This window comes from Syngnathus acus, chromosome 2 (genome assembly GCF_901709675.1).
Source record: "Syngnathus acus chromosome 2, fSynAcu1.2, whole genome shotgun sequence".
NCBI lineage: Eukaryota > Metazoa > Chordata > Actinopteri > Syngnathiformes > Syngnathidae > Syngnathus > Syngnathus acus.
In genome coordinates, this window is record NC_051088.1 from 24,118,609 (window position 1) to 24,135,185 (window position 16,577).

The 16,577-nt window shown below is 44.1% G+C and overlaps 1 long non-coding RNA gene across 1 annotated transcript; it reads right to left on the reverse strand.

The window, feature by feature from the left end:
* Positions 1–1,315: 1,315 nt before the first annotated feature.
* On the reverse strand, positions 1,316–13,972 carry LOC119119458. Its single transcript, XR_005097297.1, has 4 exons — positions 13,788–13,972; positions 4,632–4,748; positions 2,233–2,442; positions 1,316–1,681 (listed from the first exon to the last, which is right to left on the reverse strand). It is a non-coding gene; the product is annotated as an uncharacterized LOC119119458 (long non-coding RNA).
* Between the last annotated feature and the right edge of the window lie 2,605 nt (positions 13,973–16,577).

A 16,577-nucleotide genomic window follows, 5' to 3' on the forward strand; every position in this document is an offset into this window, starting at 1 on the left:
GGGAGAGAAGTAATTACTTCTGTTGGCAGCCGGAGAACAGATGAGGTATCGTGGAGTAATTAATAACCGGCCACTGAAGTAGATGGTCCCGCCTCGGAGAGACTCCCCGTGTTGGACCGGCAACAGGCGCCTTCCGAGACGCCACAGAAAGAAATTAGGAAGCGCTCTGAACGCCGAGGAGGCGGAGGTGGAAGATGGAGCAGTGATAAAGGAGAGGGAGAAGATAGCGGATGAAGTGGATGGATTGCAAGGGGGGACAGATCGGCCTCACTTTTAATACACGTAAGAGGCAGGGGAGGATGTAGGGGGAAAAGATCCCACGTTAGTCGAGCAACCGAGGCATTAACCCCCCCCGAAAAAGGCACGATAAGAGGCGATCAAATCGGGTACTTCTCTGGATGAAATATTGCAAAAGCTCATCTTTTACTTTTCATTTCCTCCGATGTGTTTACAGAGTAGCTTCCGGATTGCCCGGCGATTGCTCGTATCTGCTCTGTCCAATCTGTTTTGTCGAATCTGCTCTGTCGAGTCACCGTAGTCTTGACGCCACCGGATAACATACCTTGGATCGGGATACTTTCGGATTGCCCAGCTATTGCTAGTATCTGCTCTGCTGAATCTGCTCTGCCGGATTTGCTCTGCCGGATCTGCTCCGCCGGATCCGCTCCGCCGAATCTGCTCCGCTGAGCCACCGCAGAACAACATAGTACCGTATTTCCCGCACTATAAGGTGCACCTAAAAACCTCAAAATTTCTCAAAAGCCGACAGTGCGCCTTATAATCAGGTGCGCCTTATATAAGGACCGATTTTGAGCCACTACAGCAGGTGTGTCCAAAGTTCGGCCCGCGGACCAAATGTATATATCTTATATATGGACAAAGTTTTAAAATGGGCCATAAATTGAAGGTGCGCCTTATAATCCGGTGCGCCTTATAAAAAGATTAAAGATTAAAGTCCCAATGATCGTCACACACACACCTGGGTGTGGTGAAATTTGTCCTCTGCATTTAACCCATCCCCGTGTGATTTTAATCCATCCCCTGGGGGAGAGGGGAGCAGTGAGCAGCAGCGGTGCCGCGCTCGGGAATCAGTTGGTGATCTAACCCCCCAATTCCAACCCTTAATGCTGAGTGCCAAGCAGGGAGGCAATGGGTCCCATTTTTATAGTCTTTGGTATGACCCGGCCGGGGTTTGAACCCACAACCTTCCAGTCTCAGGGCGGACACTCTACCACTAGGCCACTGAGCTGGAAAATACGGTACCTTCGTGTGACTTCCACAAAAGCAACCAAGTTGTTGATCTGTGCCAGTTTTTTATGTCAGCAAGCAGTATTTTGAGGTTTCTAGCAACTATCGTACAACCAAGCTCAGTCGCGGGATCATTTCAGCTCTCACCACAAAACACTTTGCCACAATATGTTGCAGTCATAAACTGTGACAAAAAAAAAAAGCGACAAACAGCTGTTGGCTTGGCAGAGTGCTTTGGTAGTAAAAGTGTGAGAGTACACTAGAACATCAAACCTCATTTCAGAACAATTCTTCCTGTAGGAAATAATGGACCATCTTCAAGACTTTATTAGGAAGAACATGTGTATTCATGGTCATGCACACCAAAAACGATGTGGTTGACGTGATCAGTCCAGGCTGTACCCATCCGATATCACCTTCTCCGTCTTGTGATCTGCACAGGATAAGTGAGATAGAAAATGGTTCTGTCACAGTGAAGAAGGTGCTGAGCCAAAAGGCAAAGCTCTTGATTTAGCTGTCAATCAACATTCATTCCTTCCCAAAATCCACAGCTCAAGATTCGGAATCCAAGAGGCCGATTCATATGATTCTTTGAGGCCTTCGTTAAGCTACATTTACACGATTGATATAATTCAATTATGCCGAGTCGGACCACAGTGCAACATCGCGTCGGGCCCGTGGAAACAAAACACGACGCAACTCGAAAGTTCCACTAACTGCAAGTTTTGATCTGCCATTTGGCGTGACGTCAGGATTCACCACGACTAAATTTCTCCTCTACTCTGTGACAGTTCCAAAATCCGATCGTCTCAAAACCGACTCCAGTTTGTCCGTGATGGCTTAAACGTGGGAACAGAGTGTAAACGTGGCCTTAACCAAAACTTTTGACTTCCCGTTGGTTTCCTCCATCTCATATCCTTTTTGTACTCGCCGCGACCTTGCATATTACAACGCATCATTTATAGTTCTGGTATTAAAACTTACCCTTGTCTCGTCCGTCTATCTTCCCATTCCTATTCCGCACCATCCCTCTCTCGCCGTGCTTAATAAGATCTCCAAGGTGGGCGAGCCGGCGCTGAGCGCTGTCTGCTAGAGGGATGATCGGCGCTGGTCAAAATACAATCTTGAGTCTCGGGTGAAGTCAACAAGATGTTATCTTGACAGCTAAGATGAAGGGAGGTGATGTCTTCCTGTCTGTTTAGGGTGCGACACACACAAACACCCGACGCGGCGTGATCGTTATCTACCGGGACCGTTCGTCGCTCGCTAGCTCAAATCACATGCGAGAACGTCGGCACGTGCGTATCCATTCATCACTTGACACAAGAAGAGAGATGCTATCTTTCACGCTAGTGCACAAAAACAAGACGATAGCCCAGGCAGGTAGAAGGGCCATCGCACCCATCTTTGTGAGTTATGGTGCAGAATGGCGGACGAGGGCTGCACTCTAATATGCAAAGACAATAAAGGCAGATAAAGGCGCAGACGGAGAGGAACCGAAAAGTAAATGAGTGCACTGAGGAGACGCATATTGTTACAAGCCAGTGCGAATCAATCACGCTCATCTCGCAGAGTTTATTAACAATTCAGGAAGCTGCCAGGGCTGGTTTGAGATTAATTGATTCCCGCTCAATTGCACCAAGACTATGCACCTCGGTAAAGTCTTTTTTTTTTTTTTTGCTTCATCTTGTCATCAGGTGAAGGAACGAAATGTGCAAAATAGTCAGCGCTTCACTTCACAAAAGTCCTTTTTTTTTTTTTTTTTTTTACTGTGGTTATGATATCAGTAGCAAATCACTCCCGGCACGGCTTTCGTAAGACTGCAAATGATCCCGCAGGTCGCAAAGATGATGCCAGCTGGAAGCTCGGCAACCTGAACGGGCAGAGGCGCGAATTGCTGCTGAGAACAATACAAGGGCTGCTGAATCCATCAGGTAGAACGTGTTTGTCTATCGGCTGCCAACACCTGCGGAGGGCAGCTGGCTTGGCTTGCAGGGTGCTTCACATCCTACATGTGCAGGTGGTGGGGGGCCCGCTGGGGGTTACCGTGATGTTTCACATGGTGACAACATCCACACAACCTACTGATGCAACTGGGACGTGGAACGTAACACACACACACACAAAGCGGTGGGTTTTTCCACATGTCAATTTTAAGCCTGAATCAAAAATTCCAATTTCAAGAACAGGCCAGAGGATTGAGTTTGAGTTCAGTAATTGTTTATTTGCATGACTCTCATGAGTTTAGTAAAAGTCTTTACTGAAGCTCGTAAAATATGCATATATGAAAACTACCGTAATTTCCGGACTATAAATTGTGTCTGAATATAAACCGCGCCAGCTAAAATGAGGGGAAAATGTAATATAAAATGATATAATTAATATAATATAAACTGGGTTTTTTTTAAATAAAATGTCATCATTTCTACTACCTGCATTACCAAAACAAATCCTTTTACAAAATCATGAAAAATCATGAAAAATCTAGAGATAAATTGCACTGGACTACAAGGCGCAGGGTTCAAAGCTTCTGCAAAAGGTAGCGACTTATAATCCGGAAATTACGGTAAATTTACTGCAGTCAAGGCCATACCTTTGTATTTTTCATCTGAGTCAAAAAAATGAAATCCGAAAACTGTTTTGGTGTTTGATTCAAAACAAATAACAAACCGTCACCATGGTAACAAATGCTTGCCTCGCCAGTGACCAAAGTAGTCCATGAAGTGTTTATAGTCCTCTAAACTTTGGACAGACATGCTAGGAAATATTTTTCAATCATAAACGTAAACGCACAATACATCATCTTTAAAATAATACCTTGTTTTGTGTATCGTAAAAACAATCAATAAGATTTCATTTGACTATTTGATGTGTTTGCGTTATTAAACTGCCATTGATTTCAGGGCGGCTAGCTCTTACCGACAATGTGAGGGCTGGCTGAGCGGGTCTCCGAGGCGGGTAAATCAAAGGTTGCAGCTTGTTATCAGCTTTCATATGCAGCTAGAGGATCATGGCTATGTAATGCAATAAAAATGGAGCTCGGAGGGAGAGCCAGGATGGTATTACTATTGGTGCGCTGGGTAAGCCCGGCAGCCTCAGGAACATAACTTATTCACGTACTCGTGTATACATGTCAGAAAATAAGACGTAGAAGGCCAACGGCCAAAGGTAAACATTATATGCGTGTAAATGCCCGGCACGATAGCCATCAAACGTCACATGTATTTTTAAACTTTTAATCCCGGTGATTTATAAAACTCCAAAAAGTTTTTTTTATTCCGAGCAATGCGGTGATGGATGGAATGTAAGCAGCCCAACGTGTTTCATCAAATGCTCTCCGCTTGTCATGTCTGGAGAACAAAGACTTCCGCGTGGCATCTCACCTTTGGGACGGTGGCGTCTTCAATAATTCAGTGGCTCCGGTCCTGCGGAGAGTGCTTGGCAGTGACCGATGAGAATGGAGAGTAGGCTCGGGAAGTCACAGCCCAGCCCCCCCTTCTCTTGTTTGTCCAAAAAGAAAGTAGGGAGAGTAAAGAAAGAAAAGACCATTGAAGGGCTTTATATAAAAAAAAATATCAAATATAATATAATAATAAAATAATAAATAAAACATGAAGTGATACTGTCTCAAAAAAATTTAATCTTAACTCTGGTAACAACTGAGGATCCAAAAAGCACATTATCGATTAATCGGTCAATGTCTTTAGCCTTACAATCTTGAAGATGTTCACTCATCCACACAGCTACAGATGGTCAACTCCAGACTCAAAGTTGCATCATTTTCAAAAGGCATACATGGAAACTCATCAAAATTTCTCTTTAGATTTCTCACTTTTGAAATTCCCATTGCACAATTTGTCCATTCACTGAGTTTGACTCGATCATCCAACCATACGACGTACGCTGGCCAAATTTTGCCACCTGTCACTCCCCCGAAGCTGTGCACCAAATTTGTTGAGGGATGAGTAAAATTGATGAGAAAAAAATAGGACGCCATTTTTCTCTTTCAACACTATAGTGAGAAAATCCAATGTGCCAAACATCTTTTCCCGAGAGATGTTTTTTTTCCGCACATTGAGTGGGCTGTACGTGAGACATTCAAGTCATGCTGTTGAAACTGTGTAATAACTTTTTGAAAAGTCGCAGTACACCCCGAGCAGTAGCTTTTGTCATTTTCTTTGGGGTTCAATGACAAGTTGAAGCCCAGGTCACGTTAGAAGGAATCAAGAGCGGAAGGTGAATTCCCCCCAGGTGGTGTGTTCTGCCGTGAACTAAAGTTCAACCCTTGACTGCTGCTCGACAAGCGATGGCGGTCGGGACGACAGACGCAGCAGGAATGGCTTAACCGAGACCAAAGGAGGTTGGCCATTTAATGGCCACTGGTGAGGATCAAATCCAGTGGGGTGTGTATGGAACACACACAAAATGGCCGCCGGAGCCATCTGACAAATCAAAGCACGGCTTGAGACATTTACAAACAAATATGGCCGCCGGGGCAATGCACGGCTTGAGTCATTTAAAAAAAAATGTTTTCCTTTGACCACGTGTAAGAGCCTCCAACGAAATTCGAAATGCGATTTACCCTTCATTCCATGTATTCATTCAGAATCGCATTTTGTCGCCTGCGGCCCAACATAAGTTTCACCTCTACCACATTTACGCGCCGTCGTTTTAACAAAGCCGGGAAGTCAGGAAAGTGGCGGCGGTCCTGCGCGACATGTCAACCGCGTCGCTTCAGGCATCGTTAGCCAATTCCGGGCGGAGGAAGGGAGATGGGAAACAACAACAAAAATAGGAGCGCATAAAGGAGGCAAGGGAGGAGGAAGGCAAGAGGAGGACGGCCGTAATTTGCAGGGTAATAACAAAGCGGTGATGGGAGCCGCGGCAAACAGTGTGATTAAAACGACATTATCGCCGCTCGGCTTCAAAATACGGCTTTCGGATTTGGGAAAGGTAAAACTCAATTTGCACTCAAGGTTATTTTGAAAAGTTCCTGGCAGACAAGCATGACCTGTTCAAATTGATCCCTTGAAAGTTTTAAGATCATTTGATGCAAGAGTCGGTCGGTCGGTGTTATTGCCGAGAGCTTTCGTTTGCAGCAGAAAATGGAGATTATGACTCATGTCAGCACTTTGGAGAGACTCCGCCATATTGTGCACGTGTGGTGATGACCCTTTTGGCGACGTGTGTGCCCTTGTCTCTCGGTCCAGATCTGCATGAGACATAAAACAGATAAAACAAGCAAAGGAGCTATTTTCTCCTGTGCTGTTGTCTCAGCAGAGAGCAAAGGAAGCAGCGTGTTCTAAACAGCTCATTAACTTTTGATGACCGGCTCCTTTGGCTGTAGATCTTGAAAGCAAACAGGAGCCAGAATCCTTATGGCTATTGATTCAGCAAGCACCCCCCGCCCCCACAGCAACTACCCCCCCCCCCCCCCCACCCCCATCCCCCCCACCCCTCCCTCGCGCATCCCGACAAGGGCTACTTGACAACTTCAAATTATTCATGCGGAGCAAACTAAGCATTGGTGAAAGACCCGATGGGCCGATGTGTTCGATTGGGTTTGGGTTTTTCCGAGTTGAACTCGAGGTAGTAAGAATGACTGAATCACAGCAGAGACGTCGGTGTATGCAAATTGAGATTGTTATGATTATTATTGGTGTTCATTTTGTTTTCACTTGTCAATTATTTAACTGGTTCTTTTATCACAAACAAGATATTTAGGACCATAACTTCCTCGTAATAGTTGAAGTTGAAGCGTAGCGATGAAGGCGGAAGTACAAGCCGAAACATGTCAGGTAATTCAACCTAAATATCTTGTTTGTGATAAAAGAACCAGTTAAATATTATTATTATTATCTACAATGCGCATTGTTGCCATTATTTTTATTATTTCTATTTATTATCTACAATGCACATCGTTACTATTACATATGATCGTGTTTGTTCGTGATTGTGTCAGGGGACTTTAGCGATGCAGATGAGCTAGCTAAATCTGTGACCACCACCGGAGGCTACACACTGGCGAGATTGAGTATTTTACCAAGGCCTCAATGATCATATATCACTATTATCACAAGAACCACAATAAATAGCAAAATAATTCATCCACTGTTAGATTTGTTTGTATTTCCGTCTGTTTGTCAGCTAGCCGGCTACTTCCTGGTTCATTAAGGATGATGGAGGGTGGTGGAGCCATGATGAAAAAAGATCAAATCTCAAGCTCCATCTTTTGTACTCACGTTCTGCTTTAGCTCCGTTTTGAAAGAATTCATTTATTTTCCATTTTCTTTGGCTGTTAGCAAGGAAGCGCATTGTCTATGACGCCACATGTGCGCCTGAGGGGAAAGCACCAATCTCCACTTTTAAAGTCGCACCTTGAACAGCTCAAAGGCCAGCCGGCGTCATGTCTGAGTCTGATAGTGCCGCTCACTGACTCAACCTATATTTGACACGGCGTTTTCAGCGTAGCGTTCCGCGCGCTGCCAGGAGAGAAAGGCGGCTACGGCCAGGAGAGCGCTGATAAGGTACGGCTGCTTATGTCCGGGCTCGGTGCGGCTGAGATAGGGCGACGGGAAGTCAAGTGTGACCATTTTCTTCCTCCATCTTGGTGCCACAGGCCTTCAGGTCTGTGGTCAGCCTCAGCACACTTGCGTTATCTGCTACAATACTGCTTGTGTCTTGCTCATGTTGAGATTTACGTATGAATGCCACCTTTGCCGTCAGCGTTCAATGCAGCTAAATGTTACAGTGGCTGTAAAAAAAAAAAAAAGAGACGTTAAAGCTCTGATTTACTTCTCATCTACAGTGCCTTAAATATAAATGGATTTTTTTTTTTCTTCCCATCTCCTAAAGTTCTGTCTTGGCTATCACACTGAGAATCTCCCTCATCTTGCCTTTCCCGCATTCTGGCAAGATGTCTCATTGCCTAAAAGTCATTTTGATGCTCAAGAGGAGAATGTGATCTTTGGGTTCTCTCATCTTTCCCCGGTCCAATCCGGCAGAGGCGGAGGACACTTCCACTACATCTCACTCATCTCCAGTGGCAGCTTTGATTCTCCAGCCCCTTCACTGCTGATTTTGCATAATCACGGCGTAATGAAGTTGGCGGCGGCCCCGGCGCGCCGCATGCTAGCTTACGCTAATATGCCCTAAATGGCTGAGAGGAGGTTCCACTAGAGAGGCGGTAGAAGGACTGCGAGTCGGAAAGGTGTTAAGTCGCCGACATGGCAGCCACATTTATTAGAAACACAATTACACAGGTGCACAGGGGCATACCGGACTCCACAATGATTTCTCCATTCTCCAGTCGGTGGAGCGACTAATTTCCTCAGCAGCTTAGTACTTATAGACTGTTCTGTCGGTGGCCTCGTGTGAGCGAGGGCAATGTATCGCATGCTTGTTTCTGTATCATGCAGTGCAGTCAGGAAAAGCATTCAGACTCCCTTTCCGTTTTGTTATGCTACAGCCTTGAGCTATACAGTTTTCTTTCATTTTTTTTCCCACCCTGCATCAAGATACATCCAATAGACATTGACAAAGCAAACACATTGAAATGTTGTGCTGAATTCTGCCTAAATTGACCAACAATGTCTGTCGGAGACCAAATTGATATAATTTATGACAGTGGTCCCCAACCTTTTTTGCGCCACGGACCGGTTACATGTCAGAAATATTTTCGCGGACCGGCATTTATATAAATAAATAATACATTTATATAAATAAATAAATAATACATTTATAATAAATATATAAATACGATGAAATAAAATGGTACGACTGACATAAAAACAAGTACAAATGACAAAAATAAAACTCACCATTACGTTGAATTAGTGGGAGCACTGAGTTTGTTTCTCAGAAACGAGCCGGTCCCATCTAGACGTAATCGGAGACAATGACACCCGAAGTGATTAAGGTTTGTCTTTTATTGCGGGATGCTTGGTCTCCATGTGTTGAAGCAGTTTTGAATGCTTCATTGCCTGGTTAGTTAGCCTGTCGCCACATATTAGCTTTGCGGGCTCGACTGGGGAAACATGTCACGTGACCGGGACGAGTGTCTTGACCTGAATTAATTGATCGTCGATAATTGGTTTTTTTTTTCTGTGCGGCTTGGCGGCCCGGTACCAAGTGACCCACGGACCGGTACCGGTCCGCGGCCCGGTGGTTGGGGACCACTGATTTATGACACCTCACTTAAGATCAAGCAGACATTTTTTTCGTTGATGAACCTAGCTAAACCTGTTTTTCTATTAAACAATGCACAGCAAAGCTGAGCTACAAAAAAAAATTTGGTTTAATTACACCAAAATGACAATTTCCACACGCAGAGTGAAGAGCTGCAAGATCTTACGGCGCACTTGACACAAGGGCAGGAACGACCCGATAGATTCGACTCGAGCCAATTGGCTCAACATGACTCCGCCCCCTGCCCTTCGACCAGCTCCCATTAATGGCGATGTACGACGCATACAGATCTGACCAAACCATTCCTATTTGTATTGTTGATGCACCTAGCTAGCTTGTGCGCTTGCCAAGTGCTTAGCGCGGGGTTGCAAATATCCATCTTCTTCTCGTTTGGCTGTCAACACGTACTTCTCGTCATCGTACGGCCTCGCATCTCTCACATCACACGGGAAGGAAAACGCTCCCCGAAGAGTGTTTTATTTTTTAATAGCTGGGTGATGCCTGCAGTAATCCAACAAACTGTTTGGTCTCCAGCAGCTAGCGGCTCACCATTTTTTTTTTTTCACCTCCCCCGCCCATCCTTATCAACCTTTGGGTCTGTGTGCGCCCTTAATGAAAGCATCATGCCCGAAGGTCTGTCTCAGTGCCGTAATGTATGGTTGAGTGTTGAGGCCTATTTGCCGTTATAACACTCAAGTCTAATCAGAGGATGGGCCACTTTGAGAGTGTTTGGAGAAACCACTTGTGCCCACAGGCAATCAACACCTCATCACTCTTATGTGCAGAGAAGAGGGCAGGAGGCGGCGAGCAGTGAAGAGTGCAATTTCACCTCCTCGTCTTCCCCTTTGTTCTTTGGTTGGACCCCCTCCCTGTTCTTTCGTATCACACATTTTCGCCAGCTAATTTTGTTAAGTTAAATAAAGCGCCGTTTCCACCCGTGAGCGGAAATCCCGTTGAGCTCGTCAGAGTACAGTTTAGTGCAGAACACGGGCGAACGTGACCCATTGACGAGGAATAAGAAACAGTAAACTAATAAAAAGAAAATTGGCGACTTGGTTACAAAGTGTCGCCTCTACGAATAGAAATACACTGCCGTTCGAGAGTTTGGGGACACCCAGACAAGATGGTATTTTCCATGGAAAGTAACATAATTGCACAAGGGTTTTCAAGGGTTTTCAAGGGTTTTCCAATCATCCAATTAGTCTTATAATGCAATTAGCAAACACAATGGACTATTAGAACACTGGAGGGATGGTTTGCTGGAAATGGGCCTTTATCCACCAATGTAGATATTAAAAATAAAAAACCAGCTAGAATAGTAATTTACTGCATTTAAGAATGTATCATTGATTAGTTTAATCCTCATTGAAAAAATAGCAATTTAATGAAAAAATACGGGCATTTCTAAGTGACCCTAAACTTTTGAACGGTAATGCTTCAGGGAGCTTCAGATCAGGGGATGCTTTGAGAATACCGTTTGTTTTCATGTATAATGCGCCCCCGTGTATAATACGCACCCTAAAAATGGCATGTTGATGCTGGAAAAAAGCCTGTACTCATGTATAATACGCACCCAAATTTTGACTCCTACTTAAGTCCGTAAACGTAAAATTATTTCAGAAAAAAGATCATCTTTGGGAACAACCGGATGTTATTCTGCCGGTCAGTATCACTGCGCATGCGCTAGCAAACTCAATAGCGAAGAAATGTTTCGGATTTGTGTAGGGTACATTGTGACAGCAAACGAGCAGGTGATCGAGCGTCTGATACGAGAGCATTGTGTTCGTATGGAGCGTGTTTGAAGTGAACAGCAGAGAAGAAAGCGCATCTGTAATGGCGGCCTCCGTAGGATATCCGGATTTAAAAAAAATAAATAAATAAAAATAAATTTTTTTTACCCATGTATAATGCGCACCCCAGATTTTAGGACAATAAATTAGTTACATTTTGCGCATTATACATGAGAAAAAACGGTAATTGTCAATTTGTTTTGTATATGAGACTGCTTGTGGTGTAGGGCTATATAAATAAACTTAAAAAAAAGAATGTACAACCGATGCGGTTCTGATTTATCTGAGCTAGCACGATTTACTGACTTACTCGATGTGTAGGAGTCCGACTGACTTCACCTGCAAAAGTTTCCACTAACATGAAAAAAGCTACGCTCGATTTTTGGAACCGCCATTTTTAAGTGCGACGTCGACACGTTTGTTGCCGCGGTACAAGTTGGACCGAGGCTTCCATTCCGTCTCTAGGACGCCAATCCTCCTGTCAAGAAAGGCAGAGCGAAAGAAACCGTGGGAGGGAGTTGAAAAGAGACGCAGGCGGAGATGCGCTAACGAGCCTCGGGAGGTAGACGTTTACCTGCCTGCCTCCGCCATGCGCGGACTAGCACGTCACGCTAGCAGACAGCCGCTCCGTCACTGCCAAGTGGCAAATTCAGAGGAAACGGTGCCACAAAACTCCAAAATCCCTTTTCGAGGCAAACACTCGGGAAAGTCTTTCATTTTGACGACAAGCAGAATCAACAGACTCGTTTCATCCGAGTGAGATGAAGGAAGAACAACAAAGCGCTTTCTCTTCTCCATCTCGTCGCCGCAAAGAGAAACCGGAATGTGGCGGATCAATCAAGGTGGAAAGCGATATGAGCGTCCTGGTTTCAAGTCAACACGTAACAGATGAAGACGTTTTGTCTGGGCTCGCTCCGCCGAGCGGAACTTTACACCAGATGAAGACGTTTTGTCTGGGCTCGCTCCGCCGAGCAGAACTTTCCACCTACTCAGCCTCACTTTGGTGATCCACGACCCTCTCCACCCCGCTCTTGACTGGCACATTAATCAAATGCGCGCTCGGCCGTTATGGTCAAGTGCCTCTTTGTGTCAAAAGCATCGATTTTATAGTTTAGTAGTTGTTGGGCAAACAACAAGTCAGACGGCACACGACTACTGCTGCATACGATCTGCAGATTCCACGATTCCTTTCTGTGTCTTCTTGTCGATACGACCTCGTCGTCGCCGTGTTTTGTTTTTACTCGACTATTGCATTATTCAAACTGCACCACATGAAGGATTGTTATTCTTTACAGTTTTATGCGCTGCACAAAAAAAGCTCCGCCCCCTCCTCTAATTTGAAAGCCAGTTCCACTCTTCCGTCATGATCTGCACATATCAGGGGCTTTTTTTTTTTTTTTTTTACGATCTCTCAGTCTGAGACGTCCCCATTGGGTGCCCTTTCTTGTACACGCGATTGAAAATGTTCTCGCATCCTTTTAGGAGTAATTAGTGGAATGTTGGCCTGAAAGCGGCATGTATGCCGAAAAGCCGTTTTTTGTGTTCTTGGACTGCCTTCATTCCTTTCTGTGTGTTTCTCGAGATTGCTTTTGCTTTTTCATGCTTGGTAGAAGGTGTGGGATGGTGAGAGTTGCATCACCTTTCATCCAGCGGATGCTTTGATAAAGGGAAGAAGGGATAAGCTTCCATGAACATATTCAACAGATGCATTTTTAACACGGAGCGAGTAAAATCATAAAAGCTGGCTCTTCATTTTTAAATTGAAGCCAAACTGTGTAATAGAAAAAAACTACACTGGGAAGATTCTAAGACGCCAACAACTTAGAGGCCCAAGACTGCTATGCATTTTTTCTTTCAAATGGACGGCCATTATTAATAATTAGCATTTTGCAAATGAGCCAAATATGCAAAAGTGATCTTTAAAGCACTGTGACCTTTGCACGCGTGTAGCATGCATGTGCATGGTAGGGGGTGAGCACAAACGCATCATGTTGAACGTGTCCTTGAATGGAGATCTGTCAGACTCAATGTTTGGCTACTGAGATTCAAGGTTGTTCCTCAACTTGGCGAATTCTGAATAATCACTTTATTTTTAGTTATTATTATTTTATTTTTTTTTTTATTTAAATTTCATTTCTATTCATTTATTTATTTATTTATTCATTCCACCTACCCCCAAAAAAGGCAAACCACTAGAACTACTAGAACAAATCAAAACACTAAATTAACCCAGTAAAAAAAAAAAAAAAATCTAAGCAGTGTCAATGTCATGATAAAGAAACAAATGCTCCCAACATGGTGTAAACAAAACTAAATAGCAGCAAACTAACAAGATAACAAGCTACACTTGACGGAGCTGATTGATGGATACAACAGGACTGGGCTGATAAGAACAGGTTGAAAGAAATACTTGAAAACAAAACAGGCAAGCAGGACATAAAGAAGAAAAGAAAACAAGACATGAAGAAAAAAAAGAAACAAAATATAACAACTACAAACATTGTGTCCATTTTATGAAGAGACTATAAAAAAAAAAAAAGAGAGAGCGAGGAAAACACTTACCTTCACGCAGCTTTTATTTTCCCTGCCTGAAGCCACCACTGGCTAATTTAACTCTTGCTTGGTTAATTTCACACTTGGTGGGTGGCCACACAACCAACAATCTATATACAAACAATCAAAAGTACATTTTGTATCCCCTTTCAAGCACCACATTTTCCTCGTGTCACTTCAGGTGACATTTTCGTCCTCCAATGTGCACAACAGTCGAAAATGGCGATAGTTTTGGCTCATGTCGTAAATTCAAGCACGGTGGCCTTGACGTCGCGAAAAGCAGCCGTCTCTCATCATTGCTTACAAAGTTGTCACGCACTTCAACACTTTCTCCTGACATTGGCGGAGATACAGACTGAATATTCGAAGAAGGAGGAGGGGGGGTAATAAAACACTTAAATGTCACTAAACGTCCTTGCCGCCGCATCCTCCAAGACAAGCCTTGCTACTAAATATTGGACTGTTGGGAAATTGTGAATCACAGAAAAACATTTGGAAACAAGATGGAGCGGCGCCAGCGTGTTCAGGTGCGCCGGGATTGTCCCTTTATGCCTTTTTTTTCTGCATACGATGATCACAGCAAGCTGTGCGCTCTGACATGAAATTTATGGGACTCTATTAAGTGGGGATACAGGAAGGAAAACTATCAAAATTAAAGTTATAACAGCAATATCATCCTTTTTTTTTAAATCTCCGCTCACGATATCCCAGCGCGGCTCGTTTTTATGTTTACAAGGACGTATACGGCAATTGTGACTTACAGCCAACAATTGTGTCGGTTAGCCGAAAGGCTTTTCGTTCCAGCAAACGTCGGGATAAATATTGATTGGATCGAGCCTGCGAGGAAACAATCGTGGGGTGACCACGCCCAAAGTTGCGCACCTGATCTGAGCCGCATGGAGAGGAAAAGAGCTTAAGGGGGTCTATCAGCGTTGTACATGATATTGTCTTCTTTTCAAGACTCCTGTGCGCCTCTGTCAACATGATGGATCATGTTTGAGGCTTGGTTCTCTCGGGAGTCATCTACTGTCTGCGCTGTCAACTGCGGAGAGGAGAGAATGAGCGAGAGACAAGCGGACGGACGTGGGGCGGACGCGTTTCTCATTACAGCCCAATCCTGCAGGGGGGAGGAGAGAGAGGGGGGGGGGGGTGCTGAGCGAGAACAATTTGGAGTTCTTGCTTGAAAGACTCATCTGGCACTACTATTCCGGGAAAAGCCACATTCAGTCAAGGCTTCTCTCGCCTCTGGGAACTCATTATCTCCCCAGACGTGCTCGCTCTCCCAACACTGAGTCACTTTTGTGACATTGGCTGCAGAAATGTGTCCCGTGGTCGACATACTTTGGGATTAGAGCAGGCTTGAAGTTATACTTGGGTTAGATATCATCACTGAAATGTTCTGCACTTCAGGAAAAAAAAGAAACAAGAAGATTTGAACGGCAACAGGTGCGGAGATGTAGATGTCACAAGAGATTTTCCGTAGCTCTATGGGAAAGTGTCACCTGATGTAAAGAATATGGAGAGAAAAAAGTGATTTGTACTAATAAAGTGTTCCTAATGCTGTGACCTTCAGTAGAGGTCACAGGTCGGCATCACAAGCTTGAGAAAAGGTTGATCACAAACTAAATCCAATAGGAGTATTGCTTTTCATTGATTTTTTTCCCCTAGTGTTCACTAATATATACACACATTTCAGGCGTGTGTGTGTGCGTGCATGTCGATCATAGGTGTCAAACTCAAGGCCCGGGGGCCAGATACGGCCCACCACATCATTTTTTGTGGCCCGTTGCATCGACTTCATTAAAATGACAAATTGTCTTCACTTTTTAAAAATAGAGATATTGCTAGCAATTTTTATTACCATTCATCTTTTTAAAATTTTTGAACAGTTTTTACTAGTCTCTGATTTCAAAACTAGTTATTCATCAGTTTGTTGTGTCACCTATACTACCGTATTTTCCGCACTATAAGGCGTACCTAAATACCTCCAATTTTCTCAAAAGCCAACAGTGCGCCTTATAATCAGGTGCGCCTTATATATGGACCAATATTGAGCCACTACAGCAGGCGTGTCCAAAGTCCGGCCCGCGGGCCAAATGTATATATCTTATATATGGACAAAGTTTTAAAATGGGCCATTCATTGAAGGTGCGCCTTATAATCCGGTGCGCCTTATATATGGACAAAGTTTTAAAATGGGCCATTCATTGAAGGTGCGCCTTATAATCCAGTGCGCCTTATAGTGCGGAAAATACGGTATATAAAATATGAGGCGTTGACAGTTATCATGGCACTCCGAGGGAAACTGAGTACAATGCGGCCCGCGACAAAAACGAGTTTGACACCCATCTACACTGTCGATGCATGAACACATGATGGATAAAAGAAACAATGATTGGTGGTTGAAGAGTTTGTTGACGTTTGCTTTTATTGTGACTCCAAATGAAACCGTTTCAAGATATGTAGGCGACATAGGACAATAACACACACACACACACACTCGGCACTCCACCAGTCACCACAAAGAGAGGCCAAAGCCAGTTATTTGTTAAATGCCACCACTACTACTTCAGTGTGCCTAATTGGATTTCCGTTCCCGCTAAAAAGCGTCAACCGTTAAAGGGAATGACCTCATAGTGGGTCACATTTACGTGCAATGTTACTTGGTCTCGAGGGCCATCAATTAGATGTGAATGAGCAGGTGGTTGCATTTAAAAACGGATGACATCATACAAAAAGTAAATCCCAATTATATTTCAGATTGGATTCCCAAATTACATTTTGATCTGATACACAATT